The sequence below is a fragment of the Camelus ferus genome, chromosome 27, assembly GCF_009834535.1.
Source record: "Camelus ferus isolate YT-003-E chromosome 27, BCGSAC_Cfer_1.0, whole genome shotgun sequence".
In the NCBI taxonomy this organism is placed as follows: domain Eukaryota; kingdom Metazoa; phylum Chordata; class Mammalia; order Artiodactyla; family Camelidae; genus Camelus; species Camelus ferus.
In genome coordinates, this window is record NC_045722.1 from 7,328,202 (window position 1) to 7,349,468 (window position 21,267).

General features: G+C 52.0%; 1 long non-coding RNA gene across 3 annotated transcripts; it reads left to right on the top strand.

Annotated features, from left to right (window-relative positions):
- Window positions 1-6,320: 6,320 nt before the first annotated feature.
- Window positions 6,321-20,943, top strand: LOC116660282. 3 transcript variants are annotated; one of them, XR_004315732.1, is made up of 4 exons: window positions 6,321-6,580; window positions 8,197-9,043; window positions 17,001-17,085; window positions 19,311-20,943. It is a non-coding gene; the product is annotated as an uncharacterized LOC116660282 (long non-coding RNA). The 3 variants fall into 3 exon arrangements; XR_004315731.1 differs by lacking the exons at window positions 17,001-17,085; window positions 19,311-20,943 and having other exon boundaries at window positions 8,197-10,200; XR_004315733.1 differs by lacking the exons at window positions 17,001-17,085; window positions 19,311-20,943 and having other exon boundaries at window positions 6,321-6,576; window positions 8,197-10,200.
- Window positions 20,944-21,267: the final 324 nt, after the last annotated feature.

Here is a 21,267-nt window from a genome sequence, read left to right on the forward strand (position 1 = left end):
TTTATCCATCAGGATAATTAGCTCTTTGTCTATAATATGAATTGCAGATACTGTATTGTTCCTAGATTGCATTTTGATTTTGTTTGTGGTGGTTTTTGCAAAGTCTATTGCTACAAAGTCCAATTTATTAGACTGTGCCTCCCCTGCTTTCTCCCCTTCCTTCCTTCCTTCCTTCCTTCCTTCTTCCTTCCTTCCTTCCTTCCTTCCTTCCTTCCTTCCTTCCTTCCTTCCTTCCTTCCTTCCTTCCTGGCTTCTGGGTTTGTTATACTTAGAAAGTCCTTCCCTACTCTGAGATAATGACAAAAATTCCCTGTTATTATGCTTCAGAAATGTCAGGTTAATATGGTACAAGGAAGTCAGTTTCTTTGAAATTGACCAATAAAAGGACCTCTGGTATGAGTGACAGAGAAAAGAGAAATTTCGACTTTTGAAGCCAGAACAAGGAGGCAGGTGCAGTCTGGGCAAAGACTGAATCATGCCCTCAGCGATCTAGGAGATTCCAGCCCACATTAACCTGATGCCCCCAGTTCACATGCCCAGATTTCGTCCCAGTTCCAGCCTCTGTCACCCGGAGGATCTGAGACTCATGATGCCAACAAGGGCCAGCGTCTTCATCTGTAAAATGAGAATGCCACTATCTGTCCCACCTTGCCTGCCTTGCTGGGTTGCTGTGAGGAACAAGTGAGACCAAGGAGCATAAAAGACCTTGAAAACTGTCCAGTCCTATATGCATGCACACTGCCCTTCTCAGTTACCTGGGATCAGAACGTTCAGCCCAGTCAATTCCAGTGGCTCCACCATCCTCAAAAGCATCCTGGCTGGAAAACTCCAAGCCATCTCCCCTTTTCCCACATTCTCCACATCCAAGCAGTTGCCAAGACTCATTGATTTTAATGCTAACTTTTCCCTTGCATGTGTCTTCTCTCTTCTGCTTTCCCTATCCCTGCCATCATTCTGCATTTGTCCTTTCTTGGCTCAACTATGGCAGTAATGTCCTCAGTGTCTGCCTGTCTCTGGTCCTTTTCTTCTCCCAGTCTTCTGCTCCTAGACCCGAGCCCTGGCTTGTCCTTGGAGAGCGACTGGCCTCACGTGATTGTAGCCAGTTAAATACGAAATAGAGGCAGACCACGTGGTTGCTTCCCCAGCAGCCCACCCCCTTCTTCCCTGCTTACAGACCCCAGTTTAGTGCAGTTGCAGGTGAATAGGGCCCTGTTCTAGTCCTAAGAGCCTGACACCTCACTGTTTTAAACCAATCACGGTGATGAGGATACCATGCCCCCTTGCTGGTGATTGGCTCAGGAATAGGGGCGGCACAAAATTCTGGCCAATGAGATGTGACGGGAAGACTGCCAGGGGAATTCTGGGAAAGACTTCCTTGCTCTGCAAAGGGGAGAAGTAAGAAGTCCTGCTCTGCGGCTGCTTCTTGCTCTTGGTCTTCCTGTGATGCCTGGAGCTGTGCCAGACATTTTCAGACCATGACGGGAGATGAGCCACCTCAAGCTGTTGATGGCAGGAAGGAAAACGGGAAAGAACCTGGGCGCATCATAATGTGGAACTGCTGAACTGAATCACACCTGCAGTTGCCCTCCCTCTGGGCTTCTTGTATGAGACAGTCAATGTGTAGAAGGTTCTGTGTTGGATTTCTCTGACTTGTAGCCATAAGCAGTCTCACTGCTGAAAACACCGTGATGACATCTACTGATATAACAGGTGGCCTGGCTGGGCCACAGCTGCCGCGTGGACACTGCTGGCACCGAGGGTACCTTGTTCTCCAAGGTTCTGTTTGCTGGTGTCAGTGTGGGTGGGGCTTGTTGGCTTAGAGGGGAGGGAGGGTTGGGGTACAAGCAGTGGTGGTAGAGAGGGAGAAATGAGGAGAATGGGAGCATAATGATTGTCCTCTTCCTTCTCTCCCCTCATCCCACCCTCGGTCTGCTCTAGGAAATCAGCTGTGAGCCTTGTTGGAGAGAGTTTTGGGCCAGGAGCTGGAAGTCATGTTCATGAAAGACGTTGGGAGACCCTGAGCCCAAGCTGTTTCAGGGTTGAGCAGGCAGGGAAAAGTGGCAGCAGGGGGAGTGTTAGGAAGCTCCACAATAGTCCAGGTGGAGATCGGAAGGAGGCCTGGCCCAGGACAGTGGCTGGTGGTGGGTAGTGGGGTGGGCTAGCTCCCCCTGTGGGAAGGGAGGCAGAGACACGTGCCCACTGAGGGCCTCAGTGGGGAGAGTGATCACAGAGCCTGGAGCCCGGCCTGGCAAGCTGGGAGTGATGGATCCGGACGTGCTCTGTGGCTCCTTGAGTTGTCACAGTGCTGGGGCCAGAGCAGGTCATGGGGGATGTCACATGAGCCAGGGGACGGGAGGGGGGGCAGGACAGAGCCTGACACCCTCTCTCAGTTTGGAGGTGGACCTGGGAACAAGTAACAGGTCTGGGAGGTGGCCCTCAGATCTAAGGCAAGTCAGGAGTTCCTGGCAGAAGCTAGGCTGGTGGAGGCAGTGGTGGGCGGAATCTTTAGAAAGCATCTTGCTTGGATTTTGAACCCACCAGGGCTTGATGGTAGGGGACTTCTGGTACCTCTTGCATTCACAGCTGTGCCTGCCACCAGGAGAAGGCAGCCTTGTGGTTTTGTGCACACACCCAGGGGCCTGGGCATCTAGCAGGGAAAGGCCCCAGATCTGCAGCCTGGAGTTGCTTCCTAACCGCCACCTGGAATTTCCTGAGGTGACACAAGGCCTTTCCATGTTGGCTTCCTCCTTCCTCACTCCAACCGGCGTGTTCAGATGCAGCGGGAGTCTGGCCCTGGTGTTGGTGACAGGTGAGTACCTGCAGCTGGATTCTGTTGCCATAGCAACAAAGTAGGGAAAACTGCCCCAGAGCTCGGGGGCTGATTGGGCCACAGGGCCAGCCTGCTTTCCTCTGTCAGCACGTCTTCTGGGACACTGTTGAGTGAAAGTGTCCAGGATGAGACAGGAATTTTCTGACAGGCAGTTTAAGTGGGTGGGATATGAGAGGTTTGACCCCAAAGTTGTGTTCCCTTTTCCCTTCTTCATATATACCTGCCACGGCCAGGCACAATATGCAGTTTCCTGTCTCCTTGTCAACTAGCAGCAGCCACCAGAAAGAGAACCCACTTCCTGTTGACAGCCAGAGTTGCAGAGAATAAAGTGTGTTTGTTTTGGAGCATTATTCAGAGCGGTCTGAAAGATTTACTGATGCTCCGTCACATGACCTATCACTGGGCTTGGGATGTCTTAGTCATCTCAGGCTACCATAACAAAATCCCACAGACTGGGTGGCTTAAAAAAATAAATGTTTATTTCTCTGGGAGGCTGGGAAGTCCAAGATCAAGGTGCTGGCTGATTCAGTTTCTCGTGAGGACTCTATTTCTGGCTTGCAGAGGGCCACCTCCTTGTCGTGTGCGCTCATGGCCTTTTCTTGGAGTGTGTGGGGAGAGAGCGGGCAAGCTCTCTGGGTTCTCTCCTTATTAGGGTACCGGTCCCATCACGAGGGTCCTACCCTCTTGACCTCATCTAACCCTAATTACCTCCCAAAGACTATCTCTCTAAATACTATCACATTCAGGGTTGGAGCTTCAACACAGGAATATTGGGTGAATATAAACATTCAGTCCATCATGTGGGGTCACACAAATTGAAAGTAGCCCTTCAGTATCTATCAGGAAACATTTATTTTTTCATTCATTCGTTCATCTATTCATTCATTCAAGAATTTTTTTGAATGCGAGACACTGTTCAGTGTCCCAGAGATGTAGCAGTGAACAAAACAAACAAAAAATCCCTTGCCATGAAACTTACCTTGTAGTGGCAAGAGATGGGAAAGTGAATAAGTAAGCAAGTAATTATAGAACCAGTGGGTCACAAGTGCAGTCAAAAAAGCATAGAGCAGGGGGAGAATGATGGGGATGCTGGAAGGGGGGGGTTTGCTCTTCTTAGCGATCAGGATGGCCTGCTGGACAGGGGCATTGGAACAGGTTTGGTGACAGCTGTGAGAGTGAGTCTTGCAGATTTTCTACCACAGAGAGCATAAATGGCCCAGGGCCACAGTTGCTAAGCTTTGAAATCTGTTACTGCCTTTATGTCAAGGTTATGTCTTCCACCGCTGCTCCCTGCCGATGACTGACTGACCTCTCCTGGGAGACCGGGACCCCTTGTCAGCAAACCTTTGACTCAGGGATTTTGCCAAAACATCCTGAGACTACACTGAACTCTAGGACCCCTCCATTCTGCCTTCTCTCTTCTCTCCTTCCCTTGGGGTCGGACTTGTGTCACCATCAGACCACAACCCCAGTCTTTCCCTGCTCCATTCTTATTTCCCATCATAAAGACATTTCCGTCAATAAAAGCCTGGCATAATTAACCCCATCTCAGCCTCTGCTTCCTAGAGGACCAGGAGTAACACAGATTTGAAGGAAGTTAGAGAGGAAGCCCTATGATTGCCGAGGGGAAAGTGTTCCAGGCTGAAGGAATGGAAGCTGCAGAGGCCCTGAGGCAAGAGCAGGGCTGACTTGTGTTAGATCTGGGCTTTGGTTTTACCGCAGGTACATACTCCATGCTAACAAGGTAGCCGGTTACCGCTTCATGGTGCTGGCAGGAGACACAGGACTCCTGGGTCTAAGACAAAGGACTTTAGTTCTCATGGACCAGTAACACGTTCCATTGGTAGAAACCAGTCAACAGGACAGTCCAGATTCAAGGGGAGGGAGGAGGGACTCTGCCTCCTGCTGGGAGGAGCTGCAAAGTCAGGTTGCCAGGAGGCCTGGGTAAGGGAAGGAGAGTAATTGCAGCCAGTTTTGCAAAAAACTTCCTCCATGAAGACAGGAATTGGGATACTCAGGAGATTGAGGACACAGAGAAAATTCCCCAAATGATCAACCCAACCCCCCTGGGAGTCTTAAGTCTTTAACCTTTCCTGCATCTGACTCAGGCCTGACCATCCACCCTGCCAAGGGCCAGCTGCTGCCACCCTGTGGGGCTCGGAGGGAACAGAGCCACCACCTTCCCTGCTGGCCGGGGAAGCTGAAATCGGTCACGTGAGCCCCCGTTTTTTCACACTCTGTTAGGGCGATGGCGGGAGCGGGGAGGGGTGAGGACAGCCCGTGAGTAATGTGCTCTGCCTGCTCTCACCTCCACCGTAACCACTCTCCGCTCACCACCGGCACTTGCCCGGCCGCGGGGGTGCGGCTTGCCACCGCATTAGGAAAGCAATTTGTTCATGCAGAATGTGCCGCTGTTGGAAGTTCCTCTCTCATCATGAACTAATTTGCTGCGCTTTGTCGCAGCCCTTGCTATCTATAACCATGGTAACAATGCAAAGAGCTGTACATGCGTTTATTTTGGACCCTCGAAGCCCAAGCATAGTCTACTTCTGGCTCTTGGCTTCGGAGGGGCTGGGTGGGTCTGGAGGGGTGGGGCTGGAGTCCGGGTCCCGCCCTCAGTCCTGTGCCAGTCACTGCGTGGCCTCAAGCATGAGCTCCTCCTCTGGGGCCTCAGTTTCCCTAACTATGAGATGTGGGGGTTGGGTCAGTGGTCTCTGCGGACTCTTCCAGGGGTGTCCTGTGTGTCTTCAGGATCTAGAGGGGAGTTCCCTGGCCCACCCGGCAGGCTGTGAGCTGGCTGCGAACGTGGGGATGTAAGCAGTGACTGCTGCAGCTGACGGTCCCCTCTTCCTGCTAATTTGGTGTCCTCACTATATAATTATACTGTGAAATTCCCTGACTGAAGATTTTTTTTTAAAATATCCTTCCCTAACTCCCACCACTCATTGCCCAGATTCGTGAATGGGGAAAGTGGGTGTTTGCAGCTTTTGGCAGAGAACGAGGGATGTTATGCAATCTGCCCTTCTCCGTTTCCCTGGCACCACCCCCACGCTGGGATTCAGGAAGGAGGAGGAGGGCTTTTCAGAATGGGAGGTGTGGATTTTGACCTCTCTGGGCCTCAGTTTTCTCATCTGTCAAGTGGGGGGAAAGTATCTTCCTTATGGGGTGATATGAAAAGACAGCACACTGTGCCTTCTTACCACAGGGAGTAGGATGGGAATGTGGGCTTTCTCCTGCTCATGTGATCTTAGGCTGGTACCATCACTCCTCAGTTTTCCTATCTCTAAATGGGGTCAATCATAAGTATCTGACAAGGAGGTTGTGGGGGTTAAAACAAACCCCCCAAATCCCTGGTGTTGGGTGGGTGCTCAGCCGCTGGTTTTTATTGTGACTGTCAGCAAAGGTGTGGTGTCCTGTTACGCCCTGTAGGGTCCTTGTAGATCGGGTGTGTCTTCCTGCTGGCTGTGGGTGGGGTCACCAGTCCCAGAAGACGTGGCCAGAGCTGGCAACTAATGGAGCTGTCAGCCCGATTCAGAGCACTCCTTGGAGCTCCCCAGAGGCAGGTGCCGATGCCACATCGATGAGCCACGTTCCCCTGATGCGCTCCTGACATTTCCTGCCTGCCTTCCCTGGCCTGCCTGCCCGGGTCAGCGGTCACACTGAGTCACAGCCGCTCCCTGCAGGCGCTGGCCGCCCACTGCCCCGGGGCGCGGGGCGGGAGGAAGCTGGACCGAGTCAGTGCACTGGTAGGTGGGTGGCTCTTTATATTTATATTCTAAAACTTCATAATTTTTCTTGTTTAACATGTGTATTGTTATTATTCTAAGAGAAAGAAGACACTTGGAATACTTTGACCATTACTGATCTACTAAACACGTCAACACGTGTTTGTTTAAACACAGATGAAGGTCTGGAAGGAACCACCAGGAGTTTGAATTGTTACCTCTGGGGCAGCGACGGGGTTGGGGAGGTGGGAGGCTGGTGGAGTGGTAGTGGGGGGTGGGCTGAGGCATTCCCTTCTTCATAGACCCGCAGAAAGTAGTGGGATTAGCAAACTTTTGGTTTGAGTGAGTGCTCTTCTGTAGGTTTTATGTTTAAAAATTAAGAAGCAAAAAACAAGATGAGTTGCTTTGGAACTGGAAATGAATTTTCAAAATTTAAAAAGAGAGGATGTTGGAAAGCCTTTTCAGGAGGACGTACCCCTCCATCACCTTTGATCGTTTCAACTGGGCTGATCTCCAGAACAACGCCCCATGCTTTCTGGGGGTGAATGTTTCTCATGACTCTTCTCGTTTCGCAAGTGAGACGGTGCAGCCTCTGTGCTGGGACCTTTGTGCGCAGCCTCAAGCTTGCCCTGTCTCAGTTCTGCGAGGTGGGTCTTTCTTCTGCCTTCCCACGTGGAGGGAAGGAAGGTTCAGAATGTGGCTCTCTGCAGCCCTGCCTCCTTTCAAGGGCCAGGCTGAACGCAGGCTTAAGTCCTTGCCATGTGCGCAGCCTCTTTGGGGAAAGATTCTCTGCAGTGCAGACCCCTGGGCTGGCCACCCCGGTCCCCACTCCAGAGAAAATGTGAGGAGTGGTGTGCTTCCTGTTTCAGGGGACTATCTCTCCTTGGACCTGAGGGAGGTCTAGCCAGTGTTGACTTGTTTCAGGGGGAGCTGCAGAGAGAGGGACCATGCCTCTCGCCACTTCCCTGGATTCTCGGTGTTCCCTCAGGTTAACATCAGCACATCTGCCCTTTCACCTGACGTTAGCAGTTTTTAAAAGCAGAGACCGAAAGCCTGCCTTCTGGTTGTGTGCACTGCCAGGATATGGGACCAGAGAAGGACAGACAGCCATGGGCTCTCCTCGGTGGCAGAGCATGTGTGGATATGCTGACTTGCTTCGGTGGAGTCTCAGTGAAGTTTTTGAATCCTAGCTCTACACTAATTGGCTCTGTGATTTGGAGGAAGTTACCATACCTATCTGAGCCCAGTTCCCTCATCTATAAAAGAGCAATTCAAAGTACCCCTCAGAACTGAAAGAGGACTCCGTTTCATGAGATCCAGGATGTAGGGTGCCCGGTGTAATGAATGTTAGTAATAATGGTCAGAAGACCACGAACAGTACAACAGGGAAGTGTTCTGTGCCAGGCAGTGAGGGCAAAGCCTCTGCCTGTGTGTGAGGGAAAGAGCACATTCCCCAGCCCACGTTATTACAGGAAAGGGGGCCGGGTATCGTGGAATCTGACTCAAACTCGGCCACTTGCCTGCTGGGTGACTTTGGGTGGGTTCCTTGCCCTCTCTGGGCCCCAAAGCTGAACATCTTTATGGAAGGTGCCCATATCTGTGGTGTTTCCCATCCCTGCTGACCCTTCTCTCCTTGTGCAGGAGCCATGGTGTCCAGGAGAAGGAGGGAGCAGCCGCCGCCTCTGTCCCCCTGGGTCCTAGAGGAAGCTGCCTGTGCACTGCAGCCTGCTGCATTTCCAAGCCAACCTGGCACGAGGCCCCTTGGCGCACTGCCCTGGCTCTGGCTGCCCCAGACTTGAGTCCTTCCTGGATCACACTGACCTCAGAGCCCCAGGCCCCAGGCCCCATGTGGACCTGCTCAAAGGCCTGAGGTTCGGCTCTCAGATGCCCCATTTCAGTTTGGATCCATCACTCTGCCTGGTTCTTCTGGGATGTTACACCCTGCTCTGGACACCCCCGCACCCCACCCCCTTCTGCCAGCCAGCTGACCCGCGGCTCCCAAGGAAGTGGCAGCAGTCTCTTCTGGAGTGTGCAGCCGTGGCTGTGCTTCCTCTGGCACTGTGCTGGGCTGGCAGATGACCCCTCTTCCCTGGGATCACAGCTCCCTTTCCAAAGATCGGTCCTTCCTCGGCCTCTGGCAGTGGGTTGCTATGAGCCTTGCACGCCTTTCCTCCAAGCCCTGCCCCGACCCCGGGCCCACAGTGCTCCACAGGGCGGAGGCCACCCCAGGCCACCTTTGTCCCTTCATGCTCCTCCCTTCAGCTCTTCAGGACTGGGGGCCACCAGCCAGGCCCAGCTCCGGTCCCAGGAATGCACTTCAAACTGCCAGCGCCCCCAGCAGCTGCAGCTCTAGGTCAGCCAGCCAACTAGGGCACTGGCAGGAAGGTAGGGGTGGCATGGAGACCACGTTTCCTCCCACTGCCTGAGCCCCTGAGCCCCGATGGCAACACCCAGCCCAGAGCCCGTGAGCAGCAGGGCTGGTCTCAAGGTGAGACCAGTGAGAAGCACGTGGAAATGCCCCCCCAACCCCACTCCTTCCCCCAAAGCTGTGTGTGAGCAGGTGCCAAATCCCAAGGCGGGGCAGCACAGGGCGGGGCAGGAGCTGAAGTCCGCAGGGAGCTGCCGCTGAGAACAGTCTCACCTCAGCAGCCTGTGGAGACGGGATGAGGTCTCCTGAGCCCCTGCCCAGGGCTCTCCCACACCTTACGGCACTGACTGCTCTGAAGTGGCCAATAGCTGCCTCTGTCTGGTGGATCTTCATCAGGTCCACCTCAGGTGTGGCTTCTGGGAGATTTAAATTCTCCGAGCTGCCCCAGTGCCCAGCCTTGGGCTGTTTCCTCTACACCGTGCTGAGCTGGCAGGTGACCGTGCTGGGACGCACCTCTGCATGGGTCAGGTGCCCCTTCTCTGAACTACAGCCTGGCCCCAGAGCTGGCAATAGACATAAAGGAAGAAATGCAATGAGCCGGGTAATAGTGGAAATTAATAGTGGTAATTAATTGCTAAGAGCATGCAGAGACCATGGCAACGATGGTTGGATGACAGAGGCACAAACCTTATTTCCTTTCAGGGCTGCGCTCCAAAAGGCTCCGTTTCTTTGTAAACAGCTTACACTAGCTTTGTGGAGGGCCCAAGTGCCCTGGGTCTGAGCCCCCTCCTTGAGTAGAAAAACTCGGGTCAGCCTTGAGTCAGTGCCCCATCTACCATGCTCTCCCTCGCTCTGTCATCCTGGGCAATTCACTGTTCATCTCTGAGCCTTTTTCTGTCCTAAAGTGGGGAGAACAAACCCAATTGACAAGAGCTTTTGAAGAGTCCACAGGTGACCTAACGTGAGAGGAAGATGGACTGGAGCCAGCCTACCTGAGTTCATTTCTGGCACCATCATTTACTAGCTGTGTGACCTTGGGTCAAGTCATCAACCACTCTGAGCCTCAGTGGTCACATCTGTAAAACGGGGGTGATAATAACAGTACCCATACCAAAGGTTGTTATGAGGACTAAATGAGATAATAAATATAAAATGCTAAGCACGTACAGCTTAACTGCACTTCCAGTTTACTATATACCTGTAACAGCACTCTATTGTGAAATGTTTACAGGGTCTCAGCTCTGTCCATAATAAACCTTTTAAATTATTATTAATAACCGCGACATTCATTGAGTGCTTACCATGTGCCGGGTGCTGTGCTAACTCCTTTAAGTGTATTAATTCACTTAACAACCTGTAGAAGTAGGTACTATAATTAGTACCTGTTTTACAGACGAGGACACTGAGGTTTAGAGCTTGGTGACGGAGTGAAGCAAAACTTTGAGAAGTTATCCGGAAAACTAACCAAAGCAGGTAGCCCATGTGGTTAAGCCCAGTCACCCCGGCATGAATTGCTCCCTGCATGTTCTGACATGAGTAGTGGCTGCCTGAGGTGTCCTGTCCTGTCTGGGTGGACAAAGGCTCAGCGTCCCCACCTGGCTCTGCTGCAGGGCTCAGTCCTTCCCAGCGCAGGAACGCTCCCATCCAAACCTGCTCCTTTCCCTCAGCCCGTAAGTTGCTTAATGATACATCACCCTGACCTCTCCCAGACTTTGGGTGCCATCCTAAACGGGGCTGATAAGAGCATTCCGGGCAGAGGGAACAGAGTGAACAAGGGCACGAGGCAGGACGTGGCATTGAATTCTTAGGAAAATGCAAGTGACTGCCCATGACTGAATTGTTTGGGGCTGCACAGGGGGTGTGTTGGGGAGCCCTGGAGGTGAGGGGAGAGGAGGTCAGCAGGGTCTGGAGACGCAATTCCCATCCTTGTATGCATGAGGGATTAACCCCAGGAGCTTTAAAAATGCCAAGGCCTGGGCGCCACCCCAGATGTACTGACTGACTGGATCATGGGATTTTTCAAAGCTTCCCAGTTGATTCTAATACCAGGTTCACACCGGATGATCTATGCAAGGAAGTGTAAGCCTTGTTAAGTAGGCAGACTTACACTGTTCAGTAAATGAATCAACTTCAAGTAAAATTAAAAAATTCAGTTCCTCAGTCCCACTGGGCACATGGGACTAGTGGCCGCCACATTGGTCAGCTCAGACACAGAGCATCCCTGGTCCCATCATCTCAGAAGGTTCTGGTGGACAGGGCTGGTTTCATCTCTTACTTTGTCTGGTTGGAATGAGAACCCACTCAAGGATTTTAAGAGCGAGAGCAACACGGCCAGGTATTTGCTTTAGAGAGAAGATTTAGGGGCAGTCTAGAAAGTGGATTCAACGGATTCGATGCTGGCAAGGCTGACCAACCTCGGAGGGAATAATCAGGGGAGTGTCTTGATGGTCTAGGTGGAAGGGGAAGCATTGACCTAGAGCCCCATCAGAGCTGGAGAGGTCGGGCTGGATTTGAGAAGGGCGAGAAGAACATGCTGTATAAAGCATACAGGGCTGCCTGGCCGGCAGGTGAGGAAGGAGGGGAGGTTTAGGTGGTGCTCATGTAGTCAGTTGCCTGGAGGTGCCTCTCAGTGGTTCCCAACCAGGACAATTTTGCACCCCCCCCCGGGATATTTAGTCATATCTGGAGACATTTTTGATATGGAGTCTGGGGGATGCTGCTGGCTTCTCATGTGGAGGCCAGGGATGAAGCAGAGGCTGCCAAACATCCCACAATCCACAGGACAGACACATGGTCTCAGTGCACACGGCTGAAGTGTTTTATCACCAGCCCTTTACTTTTAATGTGGGTAATTACTCACTGTGTGACCCCAGTGGTTTCTAGCAGGGTTGGCAGAGAACCAGACGTCAGGATATTTTGGTAGATGGACACTGCAGAATGTCCTGAACCGGCCCTGTGGCCTGAAAGGTGAGGGCACTGGTGGGAGTGGGTGGGGGGTGGGAAGGACGCGTCCCCAGGCTTGACAGTGGCCCTCCGAGGGCGGGTGATGCCGGTTGCCTCTGACACCAGTCCCGAGGCGGGGGTCCCGTGACAACTGATAGGACAGTCTAGACGGTGTTGGGCCCAGCCATTGTCGGCCCGGAAGATGACTCATGGATCTGGGCCTTGTTAACCTGTTTACAGTGAGTCATTGGAGCCCCTGTGGGCCTCGGTTCCCTCAACTGTAAACTAGGAATGATGGTAATCGCCCTGCTGCCTCACAGGGATGTGAGGTCTGAATCCAAGAGCCAACGGTGGCGAAAGGGTCGGGTGGACCATAAAGCACCCGCCCAGGTAACACGGCGTTGCTCCGTGCAGTGAGCAGTTTCCCTGCTTGTTGGCTGAGCCATTGCCCTCGGGAACAACACTGCCCAAGTAGGGACCTTCTGGTGCCTAAAGAGAGGGAGAGTGGAATCATCTGCAATGGTGTTGGACCCAAACACTTCTCTGATTCTGCTGACTTATCTCCCAAGTCCTCCTCCTATACTTCCCACCTTGGACATTTGACAGAAAAAAAAAAAAATGCCCATAGTTACAAAGGAAAGAAATGATGAGGGAAGAAACAACACCCAGGAATGGAAGTATATGTAACATGGGGCCACCTGACCCAGCTGTGATCTCACCTCCATAGGTGGGAACACAGACCTTTTGTCATCTGACCTGGGTCTATCTCATGGGCCTCCTGTCTCCTTCGCTGCCCTGGTGAGTGGGGGCTTGGGTAGCTTTCTGCCCAATTCAGGCAGCAGGCTTCTGGGAGTCCATGTCTGCCAGGGGTTGACTGGTGTCGAGAAGAGCAAGGCTGGGGACGGCCAAGAGGGCGGGAGGGAAAGAAGAGCTGAGCATGTGTGGAGGGGTGGAGAGATGCCCCCAGGGGGCCGGGCAGTGACTGGACCACAGGTAGAAGCCTGGGGATTGGGGATACTTTCGGAGTGCCTGCATTTCAGCTGCCTTCCACTTCTAGAGTTCCTCCTGAAAGACAGGGAGTCCAAAATAATTCCATCCCTGAGAATACCTGGCTCATTTTCTCTCTTAAAGTGAGATCATTTGAGCCTCAGTTTCCTCATCTGTAAAATGGGGAGCTAATCCTCACCCAAAGTGCTGAATGTGGGGAGAAGTAGATTGAACAGCAGGTGTGAGGCGCTGAGCAAGCACAGACACAATCCCCGGGGGAAAGCAGGCGCTCCGTTAACACGTTGCTGATGCCGCTGGACAAGCCCGGGCCTGCTGTCAGGAGACCTGCCTGCTTTGAGCCCTAGCTCCGCCCCTGCTGGCTGGGTGCCTCCCCAGAACTTCTCCGGGTCATCAGGGGGCCTCATGCCTTTTAAGGGTTTGAAGCCACACAGATTCTTGTGGAATTCCTGGGCCATAGGTACCCTCAGTGCCCACCGAGGCCAAGGGTTTCAAACTGTTTTTAGCCACAGAAGCCTTTGTTCAAATGCAAATTTGTGTAGAAGCCCATTATATAAAAACAGGTAAAACAGGGCTGGTCTGGTGGCCGCACAAGGTGAGGGGCTCAGAGGTCTATGTCCTGCTCACTTAGTCTGGAGGTCTGGGGGTCCCGTTTCCCACGGAACTTCCGTGAAACCCTAGGCTCCATTGTGGAAACTGATTTTAGTCTAAATGCCTTTTGGGGTTGGAAGGGGGAGACTGCCTGTCATAGAGGAGGAAGGAATTGCTCAAGATAACTCAAGACGTCTTTTGCTTTCCCTTGGCCTCAGCTTTCCCATCTGTAATCAGGAGGGGTAGGTAGTTGGATCACCTCTAATTTTCCAAGGTGTTTTAGTCTGTAACTCCAGTCTAACACATGGCACAAGCGCCACCTAGTGGTGAGAAACGGCTCTGGCAGCTGGAGAGGCGCCCAACAATTTCCCCAGGTGCAGGAGGCAAAGATGAGGCTGTATTCAGGTAACTCCACCTTTTGGCCAGGGCGACACCTCCTGGATACACGTATTAAGAGGCATGGTGAGAAATATGCCACCTGGTTCTGCCACTATACCCTGTGTGACCTTGGCCCCGTCCCTTCCCCTCTCTGGATCTCAACTCCCCCATCTACAACCTAAGGGGGTTGACTGAAGTTCTTACTGTAGGGTTTATGGATCTGTGGAGGGGATCTTGTGAAATCTCTGAAATTTTAAGAAAATTTTGTATGTTTAAGCAGTTATGTGTGGGTGAGAATCTAGATCTTTAATTGCTTTCTTAAGGGGTTCTTTGGAGCCCCTGGTCTGGGTGAACTCTAACGGCACCCAGGGAGCAGGAATTCTGGGAACTTCTCCTTTGGAATGTGCACATGCATTCAGACAACTTGGATGATTCACATTTGGCAAACGCATCCAGTTTACCAGTTTATGTGGAGAAATCCTAAGGAAGCCAAAGAAAGATGAAAAGCAAAAGCCCCCCCAGTAAGTGCCAGCAACCAAGGAAATGTGGCTCAGTCCCCAGCGGCCTGAGGTTGGGACTCTGCAAACCTCTGCCAGCTAAGGGTGCTGTCTGGGCTTTCCCGCCCTCGATGGGACCGCCATGGTCCCTGGGCAACTTCAAAGGTGGGGCTTGACAACTGGCAGAACTAGAGGACTGTAGTCCTCATGGTCTAGCCCCTTCTAGGGCCCGGTGATGGGCTCTTGTCTCAGGCTTCACTCGACTCTCCTCCCCCCCAGGGCCCGTTGCTTTCAGAACTACTCCCCATTAGGTGTCTCACTCTGGTTCCTTCTGCAAAGTGTGAAGTGGGAGATGGAGAAGGAGGAGAAGGGGGAAGAGATTAACTGCTGAGTGTCTGCTCTGTGGCAGGCACTGTGCTAAATATTTTACTGTAATTAGTTCATCTGATCTCACAACGGCCTGGAAGGTAGGATATTCCTGCTATATCGCTGCAGACTTTGAGGATCAGAAATATTAAGTGACTTGTCCCAAACCATAAAGCCAGCAGATGGGCTGGGGTCTTAATCACGTGTTGCAGTCAGCACATGCTGGGCTTTTAGGACTGAAGGTGGCTCAGGCCTCACTGAGAGCTGGGTGCTGTTGCGGCTGCCGAGCACTGAGATTTAGGCACTGGCCTGGCTCCCACGCCGGCCTTCCTGCCAACCTATTAGCCTAAAATTGCCCACTGACTCTGCTTGGATTTCTCATTTCCTGGGGTGGTGATGGTGACCGAGGATCTGACCCAAACACTCCCCAGACCACACCTCACTCTGCTCCATTCCTGGGTTTGACAGTCCACCCATGCAGAAGCCCACACCTCGTCTCTGCTCCCTCCAGGGCCTTCAGACCGCCCCTCCCCATGAAAGGCCACAGCTGCCTGAGAGCGGGCGGTGGCCCACACCAGACACCTGCCCTCTCTATGCTCCTGGCCCACGGGCAGTGACGGCCACCGCCACTCACCCAGCTCAGTCTCCCAAGCCGGTAAGTGGTGGAGCTGGGGTTCAACCCCACGTGGACTCAGTTCAGAGCCTCTGCCCTTGACCACAAGGCTATGCTGCTGTCAGGTCTGGTCTCACGGGTCCTCACTTCATCACCCAACTTGTTCAGCACTGGGTCAGCCCCATGGCATTTGCACATTAGGTAAACTTGCCTTCCACGTCTTCCTCCAAGGCATGGTTGCAGTCTGGTTGGTGGCTCTGACCACCTTCCAGGTTGAATTGGCTTCCAACCCACCTGGAAAGATAACTGCACTTCTCTCCAACGTGTTCATAAGGTTGTCACATTATGTGCCTCCCTGCTATCTGGATGAAAAGTATCTTTAGCAAGTTTCAAACGAATCTATTAAACCTATTAAACAGAGGAAAAGAACTGCGTCTGTAACACTTTCCTTCCAGTAAGATCCTTTCCTTTCTGCCTTTTCTTTCTTGGAATTTTCTGCTGGCTTCCAATTCACTTCCTTCACACATATCCCTCTGTTAATGACTCTTTGGCTGTCAGAGTTTTATTTTATTTTATTAAAAAATTTTTTAATGGAGGCGCTGGGGATTGAAGCCAGGACCTCGCCAATGCTAAGCATGCACTCTACCACTGAGCTATGCCATCCTTTAAAAAATTTTAATTAAAAAATTTGGGGGGGGGCCAGGATGGGGAGAGGTAATTAGATTTATTTATTTATTTATTTAATGGAGGTACTGGGGATTGAACCCAGGACATCATGCATGCTAAGCATGCGCTCTACCACTGAGCTATGCCCTCCCCCTACTTTTTTAAAATGGAGGGGGTTTTTTTTTGTCTTTTTTTAATGGAGTGTCACCATTTTAGAATCTCAGTTTCCACTTGCTCTAACCATCTCAATCTGGGTGCAGTATGGTGAGGTCAGTTGCAGAGCAAAAGAAACCGGAAAGAGGTTTATAGCTTTATTAGTTTAGACTCACAGTTCCCTGGGGAGAATGCTGCACGCCAAGTAGGGCCCCTCAAGGGAAGCACAGGGTGGGTCACGAGGTGGAGGGAGAGAGGGAGCTGTGGGCAAGTGCCTTTACTGTGGTTTCCTTGGACAGGAGTGGGCCAGGCAGGGTGAGCAAGCTTGGCATTGGCTCTGCCTGAAAGTGACGCCCCCGCGAAGTTCACGTTCACGGTGACCGTTAGAGCACGGGGGTTGGGACCATCTAGTCTCCAGATGTTTTGGGATGAGCCAGGGTTTACTTGGGGGCAGCTTGTGGCCATTTTGTGGATGTTAAAGATCAATTTACAGGAATTAGAAATCTGGTTAACACACCACTCTGCCCCAGGACCGTGCTGAGACAAAGCCCACATCTTGTGGTCTTGCTTTCGAGTCGTTTGGACCTTGGCTCTGTACCATGATCAAGAGAAGGAACGGCCATCAGCTGGGATGGCGAATTTCACTGAATCTGTGCGGGTTCTCTGCCAGGCCCGGGGGCCGGGGACGGAGGCCCCTTCCTTTGAGGTGTGAGCTCCCCTCACACCTCATGGTAAGGCTTTGAGCTGCTTGTCTGATGAGAAGGACCAGCCATGGTCACCTAACAGTTCTTGGCAACACACATGTTGGTGAACCAGGAGGGGAGATGGAACCCTGATTCCTGACCCCAGTCTCTTGATCGCACAGGTACAGGACTAATAGTCTCCAAGTGCACCGGAGTCCCCTTGAAGGCAGCGAGAGGAGGTGCCCATGTGTTTGACTGACAAGGCAGGTGAGCTGCATTTCAGATCACTGTTTAAAGGCACGGGGAGGGTGCCGTCATATGCTTCATGCGGATACCGTGTTCTGCAGGGAGAGGCAGCTTCGAAGCTGCTGCTGAGAATGGGCAGTGATCATACAAAGCAGCAGTGGGCTAAACCAGTGCTTTTGATGTTAGTTAGCTCTTCCTTCCGACAGACAACAGGGGCCGGACCAGGAGGAGCCCGGCAAATACAGTCTAATTAAAAGGAGGGAGTCGTGGGTTCTTGGGCAGGTGGAGAAGAAGGTGAAGCTGCCAATCTTTCTCCATCTTTCCCACCCTGAGCCCAGGGCGGGAAGCAAGGGGTGTGACGTTCCAGTGCCCAGCTGGAAGGGCCCTTAGCGACCCCCCGTGCTGGAGTCTTCCTGCTCTCTGCCAGCGGAGGGCTAGCGTCCCCGGAGCAGACTCCTTGTAGCCTGAAGACCAGATAGATATTAGACGTCAGAGAAGACCAGATACCGGATATCAGAGAAACACAGCCTGAGAAGGCTCTGGCTCTAGGAAGAGAATTAAAGTAAATTTTCAAACCAAGGTTGAGTTAACTCGGTGTGGCAACCCCGGAAGTTAGTCCCATTTGACTCCCACAGTAACTAGGTGTCTCCATCCCCTTATATTTTTTGTTTCAGATAACTCTCTGTTTACATTTCTTTTTGTGAATAGAAACATATACTCTGTAAGTTTAAGTGACAATTTTATCCTTCTTGGAGAAAAACCAAATTTGAGCATGCTTTGCCCCTACTTGGGGTCGGCATACTTTTTCTGCAAAGGGCCAGATGGCAAATATTTTAGCTTTCGGGGGCCGTAGTCTCCATTGCAACCATGAATGCCGCCTTTGCAGTGTGGAAGATGCTATCACAGTGGGTCTGCTGCATCTAGTGGGCTCCGCCGTGTTCTTGGAATAAAAGCACATGTCGGGTGGCTGTTACCAGCCTGGGCTGCTGTGATGAGGAGGCCAAGGCCTCAGGCAGACTTGGTGGCAAAAGCTGCTGGGATTGATTAGTGATGTCTGCCACTGGCCCAGGAAGAGAGGGTGGGTAGCAGGTGCAGGCCAGGTATTTGCAGATCTGCGGGGCAGCCCTGAGTGGGTGAACAGAGGCTTTGGGGCTGTGGACAGTGAGTCTCTAGAGACAGAGGCAGCCCTGTGAGAGGGTAGAAAGTGCACTTCCTGTTTGGACATACCATTGGATCTTCCACATCCGATGAACATACATGTGGCATCCATGGGGCTGGGAGTTGTGCAGGGAATCCTGACCCTGGTGAGAGGTGCATCAGGGCAGCGGTGTGTGGGCTCTTGTTTGGAGTTAGTTTGTGGGCTCAGAGTCTGCTAGCTGCCCTGGCAGGGTGGGAGGCAGCCCAGTCATTGTGACACTCATAGCTGGATGGAACCTCTGCCCCTGGGTCTGCACGCTTGTCCTTTGCTGCAAGAACGGGCTTGCCTTTGTTTCCTGGTTGGCTCTCTGGGAACTGGGTCTGCCCTGAGCTTGGCTGGACTCTGGCTCCTCATCCAGCTTTTATTGGCCTGAGCTCCCCAGCTGCCAGCAAGAGGTCCACTTTATTCCAGATGGTTTCGCCCACCCGAGCCGCCACACTCCTCACCACCCACTTCTGACCTGGCAGTTCCACATGCTCCCACCACTGGCCGAGCATCATTGCTGCCCGGGAATTCCACAGCCGCCCCTGGACCAGAGCCCCTTGAGGGTCAGGGCTCCACAGGCCTCTTCGACACTGTGATTTTGATGCTCAGCAGTCTGTCCCGGGGCCAGCCCCGCAGCTCCTGAGTCCTCCCAACCCTGGTCCTTCTGGGCGAGATGTCACTTTTACTGGGAGAACATAATGGCCCACACGACCATGGCTTTGGGCTCTCGTCTGCCAGAGTTACAGGCTTCAGCTTTCCTTTAGAACTTCCTTCCCTATTTTGTTCCTCTCTGGAAATGCCCAGGGGTGGTGGTTTGAGCCTTGGCTTCTGTCGTTTCCTGCTGGCCCCGTCTCTTTCTGTGGGCTTCTGTACCCACTGATCCCTGTCAGGTCACAGAGGCTGCCACCATGCGGGCCTGGGGTGGGGAGCAGGAGAGGAGACATATTTATTATGAAAAGGACCCCAATTTTCCAAGTGGTGCAGAAACCCATCTGTATATTCTGATGAGACTTTATGAAACATTGGGATAAAGTTACACTTACAAAGAATTGTGATTTTATAGGACGTTTTCCTGGCCATCTCTCAGCCTGCCCCGGGCAGTGGAACCCACCTACTGCTGCTGTGAGAGGGTCGTGAGCCTGCCTGTGCTCCCTGGAATCCAGCCTCCTGGACTGAGATCCAGTCCCAGACTGATGACAGCAGGAATGCTCACTCCCTGTGTCAGAAACCCAACCTCCAGTCTCGGTGTCTCTCGTGACCCCAATTGGCAGGTGACATCAGAGCACAGTGGCGCAGAATCAGCACGCTCCCAAATACCGAGAGGGTCTTCGTTCTGAAAAGTTTTCCATGCAGAGCACTGGCTGAACACCCCAGGCTGAATTTCCCCACACCAGGCCCTACTTGCCTTTTTACAGAGGTGCCTTGAACATGGGCAAAGATGGTGCTTTGCCCTGGATCTCACCTCTGAATGCTTGTTACCAAATCTCCACTGAAGCCCACACACAGCTTCTCAAGACTCAGCGACTGTGTGCAAGCTTGGGGCAGCATAAATCCAAGTGAAGACCAGGCTCGTGGGGCAAAGTCTGCAGCGCAGGAGCTGACCCGACCATGACCACACGCAGTCCTGTCTTAGAGGATGCTCAGCTTCTTAACTGAAAGCAGTGGTTTTCAGCTGGGCTGCACAGCACACTCTGCAGGTTTGCTCCTGGGGAACTCTGAAAACTATGCTGCCTGAACCACAGTCGGAGCAATAAAGTCAGAAGCTCTTGGAGGGTAGCCTGGGACCTGGCATTGTTTCCAGGGCTCCCGGGTGATATAATGTGTGGCCTGAGCTGGGAGCCACTGCTTTGAAATGCTGACTCTGAGGTGACTGGTCTTATTAGTCAGGAGAGCTGGGTTATCTTACAGTAACTAATTAATCCCGGTATCTTTGTGGCTTATCATGACAAAGGTCGGTTTTTCAACCACACTGCGTGTCCAGTAAGGGTTAGTGGGAGGCTCTGCCCTATGCAAGGAGCGAGCTAATGGAAGCATCCTTATCTCGTGAGGATCCGTTTCCTTGGTTGCTATGGCAGGGAAGACGGCTGGAAGGTTACTTCTATGTTTTGGGCTGGAGGTAGCACATGTCACTTCCTCTTGAAGCCCATTGGCTAGAGCTGGTCACAAGGCCTCACCCAGCAGCCAGGAACCTGGGGGAGGGGCCAGCGAGCTGGGGGAGTGTTTGACGAGAGCAGCTTATTGGTGGTTTTTCTTTTTCACAGCCCACTCCCCAACACTGACTTGGTTCTTGCTTTACTGAAGGATCATTCTGGAAGTGTTGCCAGACGGAAGTAAACAGGCAGCCCTAAAACAGTGGTCAAGTTCAAATCTCCATCACGTCAGGGTAGAGACCTGCATGCCATCTGGGGAATCGTTCACAGGTCCCACTGAAGCTGAACAGAAAATAGTATTTTTACTCTGGTCCCTCATGTGTACAGTCAAGAATTTCAGGACTTTCCACAAATCAATCATCTCTTGCAGCTGCAGGACACTGTTTAAGTCCTGCAGCTTTGCAGGGGATATTGACACTTCGTAGGACCAATTCCCTCTGCCCGCTTTTCTAGTTCAGAGTTATCTTTTTTTTCCCCCCATGCATTTATTGTTTCAGAAAAATTTTAAATAAAAAGCTGTCATACAGAGAATACAGACTTGTGGTTACCAGAGGGGTGGAGGGTGGGAAGGGATAGACTGGGATTTCAAAATTGCAGAATAGACTACACTGTATAGCACAGGGAAATATACACAAAATGTTATGATAACTTACAGAGAAAAAAATGTGACAATGAGTGTGTATATGTCCATGAATAACTGAAAAATTGTGCTGAACACTGGAATTTGACACAACATTGTAAAATGATTATAAATCAATAAAAATGTTAAAAAAAAAGCTGTCATAAAATTTGGTTGTGATTTTTATGGACTGGACATCTTTATAATGTTATCTCTGCCTCAGGAGAATGCTGTATAATTCTAATTATTAA